At 43.6% G+C, this 6,000-nt stretch overlaps 1 protein-coding gene across 1 annotated transcript in view; it reads left to right on the top strand.

Annotated features, from left to right (window-relative positions):
• The first annotated feature begins 249 nt into the window (after nt 1-249).
• Nucleotides 250-6,000, top strand: part of TMLHE (trimethyllysine hydroxylase, epsilon) — a 65,534-nt gene continuing 59,783 nt past the window's right edge. Inside the window, exon 1 of the mRNA XM_049643321.1 lies at nt 250-570. The gene's annotated coding sequence lies outside the window, so the exon portion shown is untranslated. The remainder of the gene's footprint in view (nt 571-6,000) is intronic.

Genomic DNA, 6,000 nt, shown 5'->3' with positions numbered 1-6,000 from the left:
TTCATTGTATTTAGCACTGTACAGGGGCCCTGGATTCAAGTAGCTCAAATGAACTCCTGGGAGTCCAGCAGTGAGTGGTATGTGGCTTAAGTTCAAGAAAGTGGTGCAAGGAAGTGGAAGAATTTTTGTTCCAGCAAACCTCGATAAGCAACCTCAGTAGTGGGGAGAGTCAGGAGGGGCACAGAAAAGGCAAACAAGGAAACCTAGGTGTTAGTTACACCCAGTATACTTTCACGAGTCCGTCTCTTCTCCTCTCTGTGCCTGGGGCTCCAAATCTGTCAAACTAAGGCCATCGACTAGGGCACCCCGTCGCCACCCTTCTGGACCAGAGGCTGTAGCACACCCCCGCAGCAGTCCGGGTCCCGGGCGCACAGGACGCGCACCCACAAGGCCGGAAGAAGTGGGGCGGGGCCTCTAGGCAGTTGGGCCTGAACGGACTGGGGGAGGGGAGCGCGGGGCACATGGTCTCTGGGAAAAAGCAAAAGGCGGGTGCAGGGCTGCCTCCCACGGCTCTACTTGCTTGCATTTCCTCCCGCTTTGCTGAGTTGGGAGTCGCGACCTCCAGGACAGGTGGGTCCCGTCCCACGGATCGGGAAGGGGTGTCTTTGGTGGGTGCAGTGGCTGGGTTAGCCCGGGCGCTCTATTGAAGGCCTGGCACGGGAGGCGGGGTGAGGGGAATGGTTCCCACCCCGTCTGCTCGGTACCAGGGCGGTGGTACTTACCTTAACCCTGGCTGAGGAGAAGGCCACTCGTGCATTTCCGCACGGCTGTCGTCACGGTTTATGCCAGTTGCGCGACAAAGCCCGGAGATCAGCGCAGGGCCAGATGGGCCTAGCGCTCGGAAGGAGCTGGGAGAGCTGGAGGAAGCTCGGGTTCGGAGTGACGCCCAGTGTACATTGTTTCAAACTCGATCCGACTTCCCCGCCCTGGGTCTGTCACCGACTTGGTGTCTAGCTTTCAGAGAGCCCCTAGCCTGTCCATGTCTCACTTTGTTCGGCAGTAGAGTGGAAGGTGGAACTCCTTTCGTTATAATATCCACCAGTGTTGTCTGCGCATTGTACCCTTCGTCTGCCCCTCCCGAGCAAGAATGCCTAGCAGGAGTCGGGAGTGGCAGGGCAGGGCAGCGGAGAACTTACGCGAGGAAGTGCTCTCCCTTACGAAAACAATTCTGAAAAACCTTTTCAATGTTTTTAACTACTGACTGCCCCTAAAACTGGAAAAAGCATTCATCCAGTGCCCTAGAGGTGACTGTCCACTCTGGAAGAATGCTTTTGTGAATGCTTTACTGTTAAAGATTTTTAACCAAATGATTGATCAAAACATTATGAGTTGAATGAACGTAACACAATGCCTAGCAAAAGTCTCCTCATAAAAGACTTGGGTGGTTTACCTGTTACCAAATCGCTGCAAAAAAAAAAAAAAAAAAAAAAAAAAACAAACCAAAAAACAAGCAAACAAACAAAAACCTTGAGCTCTCATATGGAGAAACACTTCCATAATCCATTCCCACATAGCAGTCGTTTAGAGTTGCTTCTTGGGGCGCCTGGGTGGCTCAGTCCGTTAAGTGTCCGCCTTCGGCTTGCGTCATGATCTCGCAGTTGGTGGGTTCGGCCCGCGTCGCGCTCTGTGCTAACAGCTCAGAGCCTGGAGCCTGCTTCGAATTCTGTGTCTGCCTGTCTCTCTGCCCCTCCCCCATTCACACTCTGTCTCTCTCTCAAGAAATGGATAAACATTAAAAAAAAATTAGAGTTGCTTCTTAGCTGGCATTGTCCTTTGAGGAATCATTATAGTAAAACTTACATACAGTTTATTGTACATTAACTCTAGAGATAGAATTATAAACACTATGGGCCAACATTTTGGTGTCATTCCAATTCCATCTCATTAAGAAACTGCTTATAATGATAATGACAGCCATATACTATGCAAAATCCTGTAGTCTTCACAACCGTGAGACATGAATGTATTTGTCACCATACTTAAAGATGTGTTCTATCTCATAACCAATATGATGAAGGGAATGTTCACTGGGTTAGTTGAGTCTGAGGCGCATCGTCCACATACCCCATCTCATTCTTATTTCTGGGAAATCTGCACTGGGACAGATCACTTCCTGGTTTTGGTCTCTGTACCAGGAACCACAAGCAGTTCTGTATCTCTGCTTGTCAGCCCTGGCTGGGAGAAGCAATAAAATATCCAAGCTGATCACTTGATGTCTGTGGTGTTTCTGGCAGTTGTATTTTTTGCCTGCCAGCCCGACGGTCTGCGGGGAGAGGCTGGATTAAGAAACCCGTTTGGTGGGAAGAGTCTCTGATCCAAGCCAAGGTGAACACAGATCCACCAGTTGGGTGCCATTGTGACCCTGTTTCTACAACACCAAACGTCCCCTGTGCTCCTAAGGGTTGTACGCTGTGCCACTGGCCTCATGTAAAGAAATTACAGAAGAGGCTCCTGGCAAAACCCGGTCTGTGCCACACCTACAGGTTCTAGGCAAGGAGTGTCTGATGTGAAGGTGGGTGTTCTTCTGGACCTGAGATATGGCGATTTTCCAAACGGTTGATAAAGTGAGAGGGAAACTGTGATAGACCTCTGCTGAGCCGACCTTGAGGGTGAGTTTAGGACTGGCTGTTTGGCAGGCACTGGTGAATGAACTTTGTTTGGCCGTATTTCTACTCTATTCATTTATTCTTTCACTCCAAAGACAATCAATGAATGCTTAGTCTGTGCCAGCATGCTGATCCACTCACTGAGATTAGCAGTGAAGGAAGACAGTAAGTTCGGAGGCGAACAGCAATTCCACTTTAAGCATGCTAAGTCGGAGGCATCCTCTCTCTTCCCGATTCCCAATATAGAATCAATACAAAATCTCACTTCTGCTTCCTGAATATTTTTAAACCTATCCGCTTCTCTTTGCCCCCACTGCTACTCCAAATTTCAAGCCAGCAACATAGTTTTGTAAATTCATTTATTAAAAAATTATTATCATCGAAATAGAATTGATATACAGTGTTATGTTAGTTTCAAATGTACAACATATTGATTCTGCAATCCTATACATTACTTGGTACTTACCAAGATAAATGCAGGCACCATCTGTCAACACACAATGTTATTGTAATATTATTGGCTATATTCTCTATGCTGGGCTTTTCATCTGCGTGACTTACTTACTTACCCATTTAAAAAAAAACTTCATCTTCCAAATTTTGTTAAATACATTTAGAGAAGTTCTCATAATTCTTATCCTTGCTCTCTAAGGTATTCTCCCCCCACCCCGGGTTCTTCAATATCACATGCCTCTGTATAGACTTCTTCTTTTTTTGTTGTTTATTTATTCATTTTGAGAGAGGGAAAGAGAGAGAGCCTGAGTAGGGGAGGGGCAGAGAGAATCCAAAGCAGGCTCTGCTCTGTGCTGACAGCACAGAGCCCGATGTGGGGCTCGATCTCATGAACAGTGACATCATGACCTGACCTGAAATCAAGAGTTGGATTAACCAACTGAGCCACCCAGACACCCCTAGATTTTTTTTATTTGATATTTATCATGCTCATTCTCTGACCTTCCTGGATCTGTGGTTTGGTGTTTGTCAATAATTTTTGAAAATTCTTAGCCATTATTACCTCAAATATTCCTTCCGCTCCTTTCTTTACTTCCTGCTAATCAATTAAGTGTATGTCACGCCTCTTGAAATTGCCCCATAGTTCATGGGTATTCTGTTCTGAGCTTTATTAAAATTTTTTTTTCTCTTTGAATTTCAGTTTGGGAGGTTTCTGTTGACTTATGCTTACATTCACTGATTCTTTCTTTGACCATGTCCAGTCTACTGATGAGCTCATCTAAGGCATTCTTTATTTTTGTTAGTGTTTTTTAATTTCTAACATTTCCTTTAGATACTTTTGTAGAATTTCCATCTCTCTGCTTACATTTACCCATCTGTTCTTGAATATTGCCTGCTTTTTCCAATCGAGCCCTTAACGTATTAATCATGTCTTGTCTTTCAAAACTGTCATATCTGAGTCTGGCTCTGATACTTATTTTTTATCTTAAGACTAGGTTTGGGCTTTTTGTTTGTTTGTTTGTTTTGCTTTTAATGTACCTTATAATTTTTTTGTTGGAATTCAGGCATAATGTATTGTGTAATGGTACTGACATAAATAGCCTTTAATATGAGGTTTTGTTTTAATCTGGCTGGAAGTTGGGCTGTATGTAATGTTTGCGGTAGCTGTAGGTGTCAAAGACTTCACATTTTCCTAGTGTCCTTGATTTTTGTCTCCCTTTTGTCCCTCCTATGCCTTAAGTACTACTCATCAGATAGAGTCTACATCTTGCAGATCCTTCATTTAATAATCCACTCTTATTATACTGAAGTCTGATGGCATGGTGGTACGGTGTGAGATAGGGGATGCATTCTATAATCTTATGATTAAATCTTAGTTTTTTAGTGGGCCTGTGTCCTTAACAGTGTTTCATACCACCTCCCTTTTGGTAACATGAAAAGGCTTAAGAAGGCTCAAGTAAGAGAAGGGCCGTTTCCCCAGATGGGATAAGACTCTGATTAAAGTCTTTTCCCCTGGAGAGCAGGCCTTTGTTATAGAGACAGCTCTGTTAGGAGAATACTCTATTATGGACGATGCAATGTTTACTCTCCCCTCCCCTGCCAGAACCATGCAGGAATTGTTTTGGACCCTATACCATAAGATCCTGGTGGGATTCATGGAGGTAAAAACCCATGAAAGTGTGGGTTCCCCCTTAAGACTATGATCCCAGAAGTCTCTCCTTCTCAAGGTGGACCACACTCAGCCTCCAGCAGTTCATCAAAATTACCATTTAAGTGAATGGAGTTTCTCCTCCAGGTAAATAGATCTTGGCTGTGCTTCTCTGGCTTTGCCAGTCTCTCCAGATTTTGGGTGGCAGTTTGCCCTGCAACCTCACTTGTCTAAATCTAAGAAGAGCCATTGTTTCTCAATTTGATCACCTTTTTCTTATTGTTAGGACGGGAATGACAAGATCCAAGCTCTTTACATGTCAGAACTTAAACCCAAAGTCTGATGAGGTTTTTAAACTATGATCTTGTAGCTTATCTGGCTGATTCTCACTTTTAGGGCTGGTGAAACAACCTTTTGTAACTTTCTTCAACCTAACCAGAAGTAAAAGCCTAGGGCTTGAGTGACTTTTCAATTTCTTTTAATTTGAGTAGACTTGACACTCAGTGTTACATTAGTTTCAGGGATACAACATAGTGATTCAACATCTCCATACATTATGCTGTGCAGCTACCATCTGTCATCATAAAACACTATTACAATACCATTGACTGTATTCTCTGTGCTGTTCCCTTTATTCCCATGATTTATCCACTCCATCACTGCAAGCCTGTATCTCTCACTCCCCTTCACCCATTTTGCCCATCCCCCCACTCCCCTCCCCTTTGGCAGCCATCGATTTGTCCTCAGTTTTTATAGGTCTGATTCTGCTTTTTGTTTGTTTCTTTATTCATTTGTTTTGCTTTTTAAATTCCACATATGAGTGAAATCACATGGTATTTGTCTTTCTCTGTCTGATTTATTCATGTTGTCCAAATGGCAAAGTTTTATCTTTTTTGTGGCTGCACAATATTCTGTTATACACACACACACACACACACACACACCACGTCTTCCTTATCCATTTGTCTCTCAGTGGACACTTAAGTTGCTTCCATATTTTGGCTATTATAAATAATGCTGCAACAAAATAGGGGTACATATATCTTTTCAAATTAGTGTTTTAGTTTTCTTTGGGTAAATACCCAATAGTGGAATTATTGGACCATAGTTTAGTTCTATTTTTAATTTTTTGAGGAACCTTCATATTGTTTTCCACAGCTGTACCAATTTGCATTCCCACCAACACGCATCCTCACCAACACTTATTATTTCTTGTCTTTTGGATTTTAGCTATTCTGACAGGTGTAAGGTGATATCTCATTGTGGCTTCTATTTGCATGTCCCTGATGGTGA

This window comes from Panthera uncia, chromosome X, assembly GCF_023721935.1.
Source record: "Panthera uncia isolate 11264 chromosome X, Puncia_PCG_1.0, whole genome shotgun sequence".
NCBI lineage: Eukaryota > Metazoa > Chordata > Mammalia > Carnivora > Felidae > Panthera > Panthera uncia.
The sequence above is the reverse complement of the archived record's forward strand: the minus strand, read 5'-3'. Positions and strand labels throughout refer to the sequence as shown.